At 48.3% G+C, this 15,838-nt stretch overlaps 1 protein-coding gene across 2 annotated transcripts in view; it reads left to right on the top strand.

Annotated features, from left to right (window-relative positions):
* The window catches only part of LOC147732762 (uncharacterized), a 485,555-nt gene that overhangs the window by 95,758 nt on the left and 373,959 nt on the right, over positions 1–15,838 (top strand). The gene's annotated exons all lie outside the window — the stretch shown is intronic.

Genomic DNA, 15,838 nt, shown 5'->3' with positions numbered 1-15,838 from the left:
TTCTGAGCTGCATGCATCCTCTGATGAGCCTAAAATGCAATGGCATGTTGTTCTCAATTCTTAACACATGCTTTCTGCTGTGTTTCATTTTTTTTCATTTTTTGGGGGTATATCTTGCCTAGCAATCTGGCGATGTCCTGACTCATTCTGCTGGCCTCTAGAGGTGATCAGTTTTTTAAAACGTTGAATGAGATACTATTCTTTGCTGCTTTGTACTTAATGCAGCAGGTCATCAAAATGCTTTCGTCTTGTAACAGCATCCACTTTTAAATTCATCACAGTCTGCAAGATATTAATTTATTTGTACAGTATTTTTAGGAGACTTGTGATGTCAAAGTGGGTTCTGTTCACTGGTGTACTAGTGGTATTATCAATACCAACAGGTAGGACATCGCCACATCTTATACCATAACCAGCAGCGTTTCACCACTGCTGTTGCTCCTGCACCCTTGCTTGTACATCTTTCTTCATCATTGCGCATGAGAGCTCCTCTAGATATCTGAGTTCCGACCGTACAGTTAAACAAAAAACACTTAAAAAATACTGAATTAATTGCTATGATGTACCTATTAGTGTCAATGTTTCCACGTTTAACAGTAAAATGTTGAGAGGAGGAGCCTCATCAGCAAGCAAGATGGCTGCTTAGGCTCCCGGCTCCGTCGACCCTCGTAACCCGCCGCGATATCCTGCATGTTATCCTGACTTAACGCCTAGTCTCTGTGTGCATGAACTGTCCCGCACTCCGATGGTGAAATCCGGAAACTTTTATCAGCTTGTTTGACGGAGTTGCATCGAGTTTAAGTTTGCGGCCTGCTCCAGCGGTGAAGCCGGGGCCTGGAGTACTTTCACAGCCGGGCTGTAGTGCAACAACTTCGGCCAGGATACTCAGGCTGGGCCCGGTCGACCGGCTTGGAGGCTTTGTTCCAGCCCGGATTTGGTGGCGATCATTTTCATTGCTCAGTATCGACGGAGGAGTGAGTCTGCGTGCTGTGGGCGGGGGCCACCATCCCGCGGACCCGGTTTCCGCCCGCCGGGGTTCGGTGGTTCGGGGTCACCGGCCTGCGCCCTTAACTGGTTTGACCGTGGTTGCGAACAAAGACTGGTCACCCTTCGCATTTGCACGTTCGAGATCCTGTCTGTCCCCCCCGAGGATGCCGGATTCACCCGGGGAGGTGATAGTGATTGATATCGAGCACGAGAATATGGATCGAACGGTGCATGAGCCATCGCTGAGGTTAATACTGGCAGAACTTTGGGCATTCCGCTCACATGTGGATACTTTGTTGAGCAAATTGGACACGCGCCTATCTGAAATGCTCCTGGTGGAACCGGGCCCAGCCTTATTGTTGAAACGGGATTCTGCACCCATTCAAAACGCGGCCATTTTGACTCCGTGCGAGAACCCCGTGAAGAAACGAGTACTGGAACCATCGGATGGTGCCCAGGTGGACGGTGTTTCAGAGGATGGCATGGTATTGCTGAACTTTCCACCACTACCGGCTTTGGAGATATCGTCAGGCGTTCCCCTCCCGGAGACTTTTGTCTGTGACTTTTCATCCATTTTGTGGTCATCTTCTCCTTTCCTGGTGACGCTACGACTCCTGTTCAAGACACATTGGGACTGTTCATCTCGGAGGGAGAGTTCGTCTGCATCTACAGTTCCTGAGGGCTCACTGCCTGCTGGTAGCCATGGGCTGATTTCTGCGGACTCTTTTCTTCTTTATTGCTTCTTTGTGTGCCTTTGGGTCTCGCTGGAAGGGGTTCGTGTTTTCGTTCGGAAGGGCCAAGGTTGAGATCGGCTGGATCGGGATGGGTTGGCATGGCTTTTACGAGTGTTGGACCTGCAACTGTTTGCTCTAAGAGGCTGGGCGGTGTCTCACGGTACCCTCTAATTTCTCTACATTGCTGTCATAAGTTTGTCTTTTAGTGATAGGGGGTGGCTGTTTCAGGCGGGGGTCTAAAGGGGCTGGGAGCCCACATGGATATGCCCTCCTCCGTTCTTCTTTTTCCTCCCCTTTGGGGTTTTAGTTGTTAGGGGCGACAGGCACGCTGCTAGTGGGGTTAGGCTGTAGCCATTTGCAGGGGTGCAGGGTTGGGGGCTGGAGTTGTTTTTGTTTTTTTTTTTGCCTTTTTTATTTTCTATGGCAGGGGTCTCCAAACCGGTCCTGGAGGGCCGGATCCATGTCAGATTTTTTGGATATCCCCATTGAGATACATGTAGTTATTTTAAAAATCTGGCATGGATCCGGCCCTCCAGGACCGGTTTGGAGACCCCTGTTCTATGGCCTTTCTTCTTTCTCTTTCTTTCTCGTAGGGTCAGTATAGCTACGAATCATTCGGATTCTTATCGTATGCTTGTACTTCGTGCTTTTGCTTTTATGATATCCTGATTTATGGGCGGGCAGGCCTCGAGTATTGGCGCAACATGGAAATGTATACTGTGTGTTCTTTTGTACCGACCTATATGCTCTGGCGCCAAATCTCCATTATAGTGGTCATTACATGTATATCCTGTTTCTCACCCTGCCCCCCGCATTCTCCTGTTTGATTGTATGGCACCTGATCCTCTCTTATATAATATAAAATGAAACCTCTGTCTTATCCTGAAATCCAACTATGCATTCCAATACAAGTTTTACTCTAAATCGCTGCCGGACCTTTGGGTTGTCGGCTGATGAGCTGTGTCGTATTGTGATATCAACGAATTTTAATTTATCTAGCGGCCGGCCCCAGCGGTTGTAGGCCCATGCTTGTATTTCTACTGAATACTAAAATAAAGGTTTTAAAAAAAAAACAACAAAAAAAAACAGTAAAATGTTAAGCACCCAGGATAATGTGCGGCATGGCTAAATACTTACAAGGTCCCGAAGGCGAGACCTATTGGCTATGCCAATGCTTGTTTTCTTTTGTCTTAAACACTCCACAAGAGTGCATGTGTTTTCCAGTCATCTCCTTAGTGTGCTTATTTTCCCCACTCCCTACTCCATGTTGCTCTGTCTTACCCGTAAGCTTCTACCATATCCCCTTTGAGATGCTTTACCCTTGTGGGCTTCTCTTCTTGCAGTGCATTCTCTCACCCATGTGCTTCACCCCCCCACCCCAAGTACCTGTATTGTTTCCACTCTCCCACCCCTTTTGTTGATTCCACCCTCCCATATTGCTTTTCACACACACTTAAAAAACAACAACATTTGCTTGTGTTCTGTTTTTTATTTTTAGGTCGATCATCTGTGCACATGCGCTGTCTGAATGACCTGCAGTAATCACTCTTTGGAGTGTAAATACTTACACCTGCTGCCTGCCATTGGTTCAGTACTCCATACTCTTGATTCCAGGCTACTTGTTGGCCGGTGCTCCCCATACATCACTTCCGTTTTTAATTCAAGAGCACTGGCCAACTAGTTTCCTTACACTGTAGGTCTTTTTTGTGCATCTTTGGGGACTACTTTTTGTAAGGCGCCCAATTCCTCGATTTTACTTTTTCAAAAACACAATGTGGACAGTGGACCACTTTTAAAACCCTACAAGCACCAATCCAACTATTTCCAATATTTGCATTTAAATTGTTTTTCAAAATCGTGTGCAATATTCAGAATACTCCCTGTCCAGAGAGTATAACCCAGCAGCTTTGGGTAAACACGAGATTTGCAACAAGTTCCGAAATGCTATCCTATCCTATTTAAATAGGATAGGATAACTCCTTCCTTCCCCCCCCACGAATACAATTCTTCCACTTCTTGCTGCAATTTTAATGTTAGCTTGTTTTTAATCTTAGTTTGCCTCTGGTAAAGCTAATTTGGATTGTTTATTTATGTATTAAGCACAATATTGGTTTGTTGTAGGTACTTACACGTGGTTTTTGTATGTTTATTCACGATTCACAGCCCTGAAGAAGTTCCCCTTGAAGGAACGAAACGCGTTGGCTGGCATTTCGATCTGAAAATTAAAAGAATCCTGAACACTTGCTTGCAAATTTTGGACTCAGCGCTCTTTTATTTGGATTATCTTCTTTCAAATATAGACTCTTTCACCGACATATGGTGTAATTTTGACTGTCAAAGTGGTGCATTTCGGAACTTGTGGCAATCCTCGATTTTACTTTAATGGCGCCAGGTCTAAAGAAATGTACATATAAAGAAAACAGTTTGGTTCTCAAGTGGCACACCCTCCTTCCTACCTTTCCAGTCTCCACTTATGTGTATTTCCGCAGCATAATGATGTGCAGTCCGTTTCAGTTCATGGTAGAATCGGCCATACAAAATACATATTATAATAATCACACCTATTTTTAAGACTTAAAATTTGAGTCAGGTGTTTATATGGCGCTCTGTGTTCAGTTTGAAGAACTCCAAACTGTTTAACCTAAGCGAAAAGAATAGAGTTTGTAAACTTTGGGCTGGTATTAAACCCAGATCTGCTCTCTGTTTTGTCATTACCTTACCCAGTGGTCGAAGTGGGTGGGAATGGCAGGGCACGGCGTGCCCCTACTTCTTTTAATCAATAGATTCTGTTCCCCTACTTTTATATTTTGAACATGCGCCCCAGAACAGCAGAAATAGCCAAGGCCTACAGATAAGGCTCCGGGTTCGTGGCTGTTCGGGACGGGCGGGTGGGAAGTGAAGGAAAAGTACTTTTCTTCTTGCCCAGCAAAGACAATGACAGTGTCCAATTCTGCTCTGCTGCTGGCAGCTACCCCCTCCCCCTCCTTTCTTCCTCCGATGCCCTCTCTTTCTGTCTAGCTCCTCCTCACTTACTGAAAACCGTGACTTCAAGAAACGGTTCTCACCTTTCTTTCCTCTTTTCGTTTATTTGTTCCCACGTGAAATGGATCCCAAAAAGAAAAAACACTTTTTCTGGAAATTTCTTTTTCTAACATTTTTCTATTCCAAAGTGGGGCCTCAGGAAATAAAGGTTCAAAATATGAAAAATAAATAACGAACTAAAGAAAGAAAGACTTGTCGAAAGCAAACAAAAAGGCTGCAGCGTAAAGCAGTATATTTTGTGACACTGTATTATTTTGACATTTTTACACATGCTAACAGTCTGGAAAGATTTTGCCTTATTGGTACCAGTGTAAAATACAAATGCAGCAGTGAGAAAAGTGATCAGTCAACCTTTAGAAAGGGCTGTCCACTTCGCAGCAACACTAGTCTAATTTTTTTAGTAACTTTTGATCCGTTTGAGCTACAAACAATTTATTGGTTAAAAATGTCAGATTATGCGTCAGATGCTGTATTATGTGGCAAATATAGCAGAGCCATAATTATATTGAAAACATTTGCAAACTTGGATATTTTGCCGTTCGAGTTTGAACTGCTCGTGTGGAAAAAGGGGGAAGTGATGACAGAAACTCCATGTCTCTGAGGCAAATGGCTTGTGCTTCCACTGTTAATCGTATTTGGTATATTTGGGATATTCTGTTAGTGGAAACATATCCGGCTTTGTGAATGTGTATTTTAATGTCAATAGCTCATATAATCATCTGTATCCATTGGTTGACTTAAATACCATAAGCTGTAACTGGTTTGTGAAATGCCTAACAAATACTAAAAATTGGGATGTTTTGTGCATTCTGTCCACACCTCTGACTCTGCCCACTGATCCAGTCCTCGGGTTATTTCTGCCCTCTGAATCTCCCCCCACAGTTCCCCTCCTTTTTTTCCCCACTTCGACTACTGCCCTTACCCCATATATCTTTTCCTTCACCCTGATGCGGGCCACATCTAACGTTCCCTGCCTGGTTGATTCCATAAGCATTTTAAACATGCACTGACACTTCTCTGCCCACCCTCCCTGAAGATACAGCTCAGTGTATCCGGGCACAAAAATCCTAGTGCACTGTCTCCCCCCCTCCCTTTCATGTGTTCTACTGCTTATGCAATGCTGATTCCTGTACCGTACCCCCTCCACGGCATTGCTGCTGGTACTTTACAGCTGTTCCTTATGCAATCATTAGGTGTTTACAGGCAGGGCCGGTCCTAGAACTCCTGGGGCCCCGGGCGAAAGAGAAGATGTGAGGCCCCTCTAATTTGCATATATTTTCCAGTCGCAGCCGGCATGACTCGCGGGTGGAGGATCTCGCAGGAGTTCGGAAGGGGGGGGTGGAGAACAGGAAGCAGGCAGCCTCCCTCCCCTCCCCTAAGCCAATCATGATGCTGCAATGGCAGCGTTGTAATTGATCAGGAGGCCGACCAGCCAGGCGCCTATGGGGAGGCCATTTTCCCCATGTAGGCTGCATTGCAGCCTACATAGAGAGGCCAGAGTGCACATGACTGGATTGGTCGAACAGTCAGCGCCCTTAGCAGTTGGCAAGGCAATCCTCTCCTGCCCTAAAACAGACCCGCCCGCCCCCAACGAAACTCTTCTGCTTTCTCGCAGTGCTAGAAGCAGAAACATAAAATGGACGTTTTAGCATTTTGTGTTTCTGCTTTTGCGAGAAAGTAGTGGGGCGTCGCTCCTCCGCCCTAGTGAAGGAGCCGCCCTTGGTAACATCACAAGAAGTGACATCATAGAAAGTGACATCGCAGGACTAATGATCTTATTTGGCATCCCTGAAGAGACCTAACATGGATATCAGTAACATGGACAAAAAGATAAATATACAAATGAAATAAGTCCATATAGTTTAAAACTGTTAAATGGATTACATTCGTCTCATTAGAATGGAAAGCTAGGTGCAGGTCTCACAAAGATGTATATTATTGATCACCGGAGTTTCATGACATTTTTGTTGTTTTCGAAAATTCCTGGAGACCAGGAAGGAGGCAGCAAGTGCTTTTAGAAACATAATATATTCGCAAACATGACCCAAAGTCAGCGCTCAATGCGATCTCACCGTTTGCACCGCCCTAGAGCCTCCCTGCTCAAGGGTCCTGTGACGTCAATGACAGAGTCACTGTTGCTCTAGGGTGTGCTTCTTCGTAGGCCTGCCCAAAAGACTTGCGGTGGGCTTCAATAGGGATTGTGGTAGACAGGCCTTCAAGGTTAACCCACACTTGCCACTGCTAGGGTTCACCTGCTGGTGCTAAGACACCAGGGCTTCTAAGGTCGTCCGGGTCCTTCCAAGGTCTAGCATGGAAATTTGCTCCCTCAGGGAGATTGGTCTGGTGGACTGGTCATGAAGGCTGAACCTGTCTCTCCAGTTCCAAATTCGGCAGCTCTGACCATAGTGCCACATCCTCTCTCCACTAAAAACCATATTACCCCACTGAGAGAAACTCGCACTGCCTTCAACTACAACCCAATTGTGCCCCGCTACTAACACCTAGAGGCGACTCATTTCAAATTACGCACTAGACAAGAGCAATATGCTGCCTAAAAAAAAAAGTGACATCATTCTGGAAAAAGCAAACACTCATAAGGAATGTAAGATTAATTAAAGCATGTGAAATATAAGCAGGAACAACATGGTTACCTTAACGCTTTAGCACTTATTCAGAAATGAATGAGTGCTTTTGCATGAAAAGTTAAGGCCATGACTACAGGGCCGAAACGGACCTGCTTCAATGCCCATTGAATATATCCTTACAAAACAAAAGCAATATGGTTTAAAAAGACCACATTTGTGAATACAGAGCAGTGGTATGCACTTTATTTTCCAGTCCGCCCATCAAGGAGGTATTGCAGTACATCCAGAAATGGTGCACATCCCCACCTGGGGAAAACAATGCTGTTTAGAGAAAGACAAGAAAACAAAAGTAGCACTTCACTGGTAAACTCGGTGTAGTGGCACTAATGCGATTTAGGTGTGAATAAAATCAATCTGGCCCCTTTTCGACCCACTCTGTCTTGCTTTAGTTATTTTTTACAGTTTGAATTTTTTATTTCTCTCTTTCCCAAGGCTGCACTTTGGAAGTGAGAAATGTCACAAAAAAGATGACCTTTCCAGCAAAAAAGTTTTTCTTTTTTGGATTAATTTCACAGGGGAACAAATAAAGGAAAGGAAAAGAAAGAGGGAGTAGTGGCTACAAGGCGCTGGGAAGGGGGCCCCCACACCCTGACCTTGCAGATTTATATAGTGCTTAGAGGCCCAGGGAAAGGGGGCCCCACACCTGGACTTTGCAGCTTGCTCTAGTGCTTCAAGGCCCAGGGAAAGGGGGCCCCTCCCCTGGGCCTGAAGCAGTAACAAGGCCTTTCTTAAAACACTGCCCCAGCTTCTCTGGCTGCTCCCTCCTCCCCTCACCCACTGCTCCTAACCTGTGTCAGGCTGGTCCTGGAAACAAAGGGGCCATCTGTCACCTAGCAACAAAATGCAGACAGGTAATGGCTGGTACTTAAGAGAGGTGTTGCGCCCCTGACACTCTGAGCCCTAATTGATGGCCCTGCCTCTGTAACTTCCCCACTCTGTTTGTCCCTCCCCCCCCACCCCTGCACCCCCAGGAATGCCACCGCGGTCGGACACCAGACATCTCTGATGTGTATTGTAATGTGTGGGGAGGGGGCCCTGGTGGAGCAGGGGGGCCCCCTGCCTCTCACCTGAGCGCGAGGCCCTGGGCGGCTGCCCATACTGCCCATGCCTAGCGCCGGCCCTGTTTACAGGGGTATGCTACGGATGACGAAATGGGAGTTCCCTCCGTATTCCGCTTTCTGCAGATGTATTGACTGCTTCCGGGCCAGAGGGCCAGTGTCTGCTGCATCCAGGCTCTGTTTCTATTGCCTGCTTCAACCATAGTGTTGCTACCCCTAGCCCTTTGAAAATGTGAGGGCCCCTGAAATTACAACAATAAAGTGTGTGCATCATAATAAATGACAGGGACACTTTTTGTGGATAAACTATGTTGCACCTTTATTTATTACACAGGTTGGGTTAGCTTACGGGCGATCCAGGTGTCGACGATGAGTTCCTTGAATGGCCGACACCCATCCTGAGAAAGCTAGAGCTGTCCTGTTGGTGTTTTCTGGACCAACTTTGTTAGATTCTTTACAGCTTGTTCATTACAGTAGGTTGCCACCCTACTCTTTACTTTGCGTCATGCTCCTGACCAGTCAGAGCGAGACCCCGGCCTGTCTTCACAGGTGCTCATTATTTCAACTGTCCCTTGAGGGATTAAGGAGCGCTGTCACGTCATCCTAGGCCACCGCCGTAATGACTCCCAGTGATCTGAGGCAATTGCTCTTTGGCTCCAAGATCCACCATCTGAAGGCATTCTAGTTCTTAGCTTTAGTTTGCCCTGTAACTCCGCCTTGCGACGATACATGCATGTCTGTAATAGAAAGTATTTAGTGTACAATTGCATGTATACACAATTATGTAAACCTCTCCATAGTCTCATCTATTTCTTATGAAATGCTGGGAGGGTGGGTGGTGAATGCTAACCGTCAAAGAGGCACTCCCCTGGGAGTTGGTCCCTTATGATCCCTCCTGGTCCACCCCTCCCCTCCAGACACCCAGAGGCTGTAAACTGAGGAGTAACCCACCTTTCTCTCTATGGTGGCCCGATGAGTTCTTCTACCCTTGCAGCAGGAGAGCAACACTAGAATGCTGTCCCCTCTATAGCGCCCTGCGTGCGACGTGGCCTGCTGCATTTCCACCCTTTACGCCCCTTACTGCCAGTGCACTACATCAGCAACATCCGGCTGCACGGACACCAAGGCCACCGTGCCGTGCCTCCAAGCTAATATTTTCTTGCACACCACTGCTGACACAGTGGATGCCAGTGCATAGCCGATGCAGGCTCCCTGTGCAGGCCTCCCACACTCGAGTTTCCCTTCATGGTCCTGCTTTAAATATTTTCTTCCCCTGCCCTAAAGCAGTGATTGCTGCTGTACCATGCCTCAGACCCCTATTTCCAGAATTACGATCTCTCGCATGCTTTGGTTCCTACCGTAAATGTCTTATCGGCCCACTACAGTCAAAACTCTTACAACCAGGGCACCCCTGCTGAAGTTCTCTGTTTCATGTGGGCACCACCTCCAATTTCCTGTGTACAGGCTCAGTTTCGGCTGTGTCCTTCGTTTATTACAATAGATAATCCCTCCACCCTGAACTGCAACACCCACCCACTCATTTGATTTTATTTTCAGTTTCATGTAGCGCATTGAAGTGCTTTACACAAACTCTAAATTGTATTACAGAAGGCCCAATACATATTTTAGGTAATGGGGGGTTAGGTGATTTGCCCAGAATCATAGCATGCTGGGCCCACGCCAAAACTCGAACTCGGTTCCCCCGTTAATGCCTTAGGCCACATCTCCTCACCCTTGGTCCCGGACAGCACTTCTGTATATCTGTGGTGCAGGCAGATACTAGTGCCACAATGTCCCATCTTCATACACCTTTTCTTTTGCTAAATATCCCTCCCGCACTACAGCCCCACCAACCCTTGCCATTTGCATTTGACTGTTTATATTTATTGTGTCATTGCCGTACGTGAGTTTGAGTGTGTGTTTAGCAAGACAGATGAGAGTATTTGTGCATGTGTCTGAGGTCCGTTTTTAGGTTTCGACCTGGCGAGGGGCACAAAGTGCCCCTCCCAGTTTGAAAACTTTTGTTTTCAGTAGGGATGTTCAGACCGCCTCTGTTTCCAATTGGCTAGCTCCATAAATGGAGACTAGCCATTGGGAGACAGAGGCTGTCAATCACACTTTCTCGGGAAAACGCGATTCGGGGGCGTTTCTCAGGCTTTTTAAAGTCCCGCCCCTTTGTCCCGGGCCGCGCTGTGATTAGCTGCGGCCCGGGACACCCCCGTGACGTCATTCCCCGGGCCGCGCTGTGATTGGCTGCCGGCCCGGACACCCCCGTGACGTCATTCCCCGGGCCGGGCTTCGAGTGGCTGCCGGCCCGGGACCTGACTTGTATATCCGTGGCTGAGGTTAGTATTGGTTTTCGGGGGTGTAGAAAGCACCGGGTACAGAGGTGTAGAGGGTACCGTAGCGAAGCAGAGCATCCCCGAGAGGGAAGCAGGAGGCGGGAGGTGGGAGGCTTGGTGCAAGATATTGCTGGCAAAAGAGTAATGGCTCAGACTTGGGCTGGAGTTAGGGGCGAATAGCGAAGAAGCCGTACTCACAGTTGCTCCCGGCCACCCCCAGCCTCTCCAGTCTCAGGTCCGGTTTCCTAAATCGCTGTTCAAGGCACCCAGAGTTCTCATTTACTAGCCGTCGTGTTCCGCTTGGTACGGCACTCCTGTGACTGCGACTATGAATCGATGAGGCTGTCCGTGGCCCTTTTTCACCCTCCCACCAGCCAGAGCACCTTCACATCCGAACGCTCCTCTCGCCCGTTGTCCGTGGCCCGCCCTCTCCCTCCCGCCCACTGTCTGTGGCCCGCCCGCCCACTGTCCGTGGCCCTTTTTCACCCTCCCACCCGCCCTACCCCAACCCCAGCCAGAGCACCTTCACATCAAACGCTCCTCTCGCCCGTTGTCCGTGGCCCTCTCCCTCCCGCCCGCACACTGTCCATGGCCCTTTTTCACCCGCCCTATCCCAACCCCAGCCAGAGCACCTTCACATCAAACGCTCCTCTCGCCCGCACACTGTCCGTGGCCCTCTCCCTCCCGCCCGCACACTGTCCGTGGCCCCCTCCCGCCCGCACACTGTCCGTGGCCCTCTCCCTCCCGCCCGCACACTGTCCGTGGCCCTTTTTCACCCGCCCTATCCCAACCCCAGCCAGAGCACCTTCACATCAAACGCTCCTCTCGCCCGTTGTCCGTGGCCCTCTCCCTCCCGCCCGCACACTGTCCGTGGCCGTCTCCCTCCCGCCCGCACACTGTCCATGGCCCTTTTTCACCCGCCCTATCCCAACCCCAGCCAGAGCACCTTCACATCAAACACTCCTCTCGTCCGCACACTGTCCGTGGCCCCCTCCCGCCCGCACACTGTCCGTGGCCCCCTCCCGCCCGCACACTGTCCGTGGCCCTCTCCCTCCCGACCGCACTCTGTCCGTGGCCCCCTCCCGCCCGCACACTGTCCGTGGCCCTCTCCCTCCCGCCCGCACACTGTCCGTGGCCCTCTCCCTCCCGCCCGCACACTGTCCGTGGCCCTTTTTCACCCGCCCTATCCCAACCCCAACCAGAGCACCTTCACATCAAACGCTGCCTTATCTGGGTTTAAAATGCAGCAGGACAGCGGCCGGCGGCCTTTGTCACAGAAATCAATGTTTATATTGGGATAATTCATTTAAATAAAATTGGACTGCATGTAGGATCATTATTTCAAGAGTGGCATTAATAAAGCATTGTTTTTTATAAACTATTATGTCGTCTAGCATATTTTTGGATAGAAATAAAAATTGAGTGTGGTGGTCAAAAGGCTCACTGTGCAGCGGAGTCAGAACTCTCCTGTGCCATTTGTGTATGCAATTCTTTGACCAGATGTATTTTAATTTATTATGAAAAGGACTCTATATATTTTGAAAATCATAATTTCGTAGTGAATGTGCCACTGATAGCGTGTATAGACACGGAGTGCCAGGGAGTCCTCAGCCCCACTTTTCAAGAAATTGCTTCTAACCTTAATAGCCTAATGTTCTCTTCCAAAAGTAGTTTTCTAATCCCCAAAGCTACCTGAAAGCAGAACGCTGCAAAGACAACAGTAAGAGATGATAGCGGAGCTTATCACATGCCTTACGGCCTCCTTGGAAGGTATTAAATGCAGAGAATCCACGCACTTGTGTGGTCCTGAGTCAGTTGCCTTTTTTCTCCTCATGCCACGTGTTACCAATGCTTGCATTATATCCCTGGGAGATTCCGAAGAGATTTTCCTGGAAACTGCCTACTGTCAGAGCATGTCTTCCTGAGGTTTGGGTTTCTTATGTTTAGATTTTGCAGAAAGTTCAGAAAAATTGTTACTAAAGCTCCTTGAAGCGCTTTCTTCCCAGTGGGCGAATACCACGCAGCTCCTTCAAGCCGGTGCTGCAGAAATAGCCCAGGCCACTGAGGCTCCTCGAAGATCGTGCACAGGCCGTTCAGCTCGTTCATGCCTTTGCTGACCCAGGGCACAGACAGTACAGCGCCTTGAAGCCAGACAGAGAACACAGGCAGCTGCTACTCATTGAATCCATTACTGCTTAGAAATCAAATCACCTGCCGCCGCCGGGCAGCACAGGTCGCTGAAGCCCCCTGAAGCCCTTGCGACCAGGAGAGCACAAACCACTACAGCTCATTGAAGCCCTTGCTGTCTAAAGTGCTTTACCGTCTAGAAATCGTCCGCCCCGGCCGGACAGCGCAGGCCATGCAGCTCCTTGAAGTCTACCAGGAGGGCACACACGATAACGGCTCATTGTAGCCCTGCCTGCCTAGATAATTTTTGGTCTGAACCCCCTTATAGCCCTTAGGCCAGAAACAGCACAGGCCTCTGTGACACTTTAAAGCAGCGCTGCAAAGGAAGCAAAGGCGGCCCAAAGCGTACATGATGCTGCAGCTCCTTGAAGCCAGAATGCCTAGAGAACATAGCGCTGCTGGACAACGAGTAGCTTAGAGCACACAGGCCATCTGCTGTCTTTGAAGGCCCCAGCGGCCTAGTGAGCACCGGCTGCAGCAGCTCCTTGAACCCTGTACTGCTCATTGACACCCGTTGCCACCTTCTAAACTCAGGCCCCATAGCTCATTGAACCCCCTGCTGCCTAGAGCGCTTCAGGACGCCGCATCTCATTGAAGCTGCTGCCACACAATGAAGGTAGGCCGCTCCAGCTCTTCCACTCCTCCTGAGGCCCTGTGAATAAATGCAGGCCGCTGCAGCACTTTGTAGCAGACACTGCCTGCCTACAGAACACAAGGCGCTTGCTGCAGCGCCTTGAAGTCCCCGCTCTGGCCAAATAGAACTTCTGTAGCTCTTCCGCTCTCGGATGGCTCAACAGCACAGACGGCTAAGACCGGTCCATCCCGCGGTGAACCGGAGAAAAAGCGCTATGCTTTAGCACCTTGAAGCCTGTTGCTCATGGTGCTCCTCCCACTGTGTATCTGGATTCTGGGACCAGCCTTCAGTTTTTGGCTCGGGAACAGCCCGAACCTGCACCGCCTGCCGCCCCGCAGCCTCGCACGGCTATAATTATGCCGGTAATTACAGGGGCGAATTAAACCTTCACTTCTGTTCTTTCATATGATAGGTCTGAGAGCGGACATTTACTTGGGAGAGGGGGGGGGGTTGGCAGTGTGTGGGAGGGCTCTGTGTGGGGGGGCTCGCAGTGTGTGGGTGGGCTCTGTGTGGGTTTGTGTGGGGGTGGGGCTCTGTGTGGGTGTGTGGGGGGGCTCTGTGTGGGTGTGTGGGAGGGGCTCGCAGTGTGTGGGGGGGTTCTGTGTGGGTGTGGGGGAGGGGCTCACAGTGTGTGGGCGGCTCTGTATGGGTGTGTGGGGTGGATCTGTGGGGGCTCTGTGTGGGTGTGTGTGTGGAGGGGCTCTCTGTGGGTGTGTGTTTGTGGCATTTGCGAGAGATTAAGCTATTGGCATTGTAAATGACAATGCCATTTATTTATCTGTTTTCAAAACCAACACATAAATAAAAATGTTGTCATTTACAGTGCCAATATCTCTAACTTTTGCAAAGGTGAAACCGTTGCATTGTAAATGCTTGTTATCGTTGAGACCTCTGATAATTTTCACTTATAAAATTTGAGAATATATGTTTTGACTCGAAAATGGCCTAAAAATATTTAAAAATTATTTTGTATTTTTGAATGTTTGCAGCACATAATACATTTGTTTTTTGTATGTTTGCCTTATTTGCTTTGTGATGCATCCCTTGATAAATGAAATAATTTGTATGTACAGTATTCCTAATAAAAAAAATGTTTGTATTATGATTTTGGTATCTACGGTATGTCGCATTCTCCCTGGATTTGAACTTTGTTACTATTTTGGAGACGTGGTCACGCTCCATTATCATTTGACAGATGACACCTGTTTCCCTCGCTCGCAAGGGTGGCTTCTTCTTTACCACCCACCCTTGCTGCCTGTGCCTCTCCAGACTTGTGCCTTCTTGCTGCTTTGACTCTTGCATTAGCTGTTCATGCACTGCGCCCCAGAGCTGTAAGTGCATTGGTGCCACAACAGCCCCAGACCCAGCCCCCTTTCTTCAGTCTCAGTTGCCATTGCACCTTTCGGATCCCAAGTAGGGAGCAAGGAAAAGCAGAGGCTCGATATTTTGCTCCCTTTGAGTAACCGCCCAGTAACAGTGATGTCAAAAACGCCAAAACAGTGAACTCCCATTTCACAAGGGTTTGGTGCTCCTAAAGCACCTTAACCTGCGCAGCAGATGCCTTTGGTCTTCTCCCCTAGGACCAAGCGTTTCCAAGGAAATAACAAGCATTTGCAATGCATTTGCGAGAGTCTGACCTAATGGCATTGAACATGACGATGCCTTTTATTTATGTGTTGTTTTTCAAAACAGATCCATGGCATTTGCTTTCACAATGCCAATAGCTTAAACTCTCACAAATGTGAGACCTATTGCATTGCAAATGCTTTATTTGTTTTTAATTTACCGATCCAACTCAGATCAATAATTAAAAAAGAAAAACAAAGTGCAGCGTTATTGTTTAGGTGCACTCGTGTGGTTGCATGCCTAAAAAATTACGTGGTGTCCGCCTCAAAGGCTTTTGTTGTGGTTCTTTAGCTATACTGCACAGCATTGGGGATGATGTACGGCATCGCTGAAGAACAATGCCAAAGTCAGTAGGGTCCATAGGCACAATGTAGAGGCTTTGTCAATGCTTGTTTCATTTTGATGATATGGAACAACAGTTGCCAAAATGTTGGGTACGCCTTTGAATAAAATGACCTATTGGCTTTGCCAGAGCTTGTGTTTTTCATGTTTCTTCGAAAGAGCCCCTTCAAGTAGTGGAGTATCTCAGAACAAATGGCATTTGTGAGCAGAGAGGCTTTGTCGATTTTCTCTGCTTGTGTCC

The sequence above is a fragment of the Lissotriton vulgaris genome, chromosome 2_1 (genome assembly GCF_964263255.1).
Source record: "Lissotriton vulgaris chromosome 2_1, aLisVul1.2, whole genome shotgun sequence".
Taxonomy (NCBI): domain Eukaryota; kingdom Metazoa; phylum Chordata; class Amphibia; order Caudata; family Salamandridae; genus Lissotriton; species Lissotriton vulgaris.
This window is presented reverse-complemented; position numbering and strand designations above follow the sequence as displayed.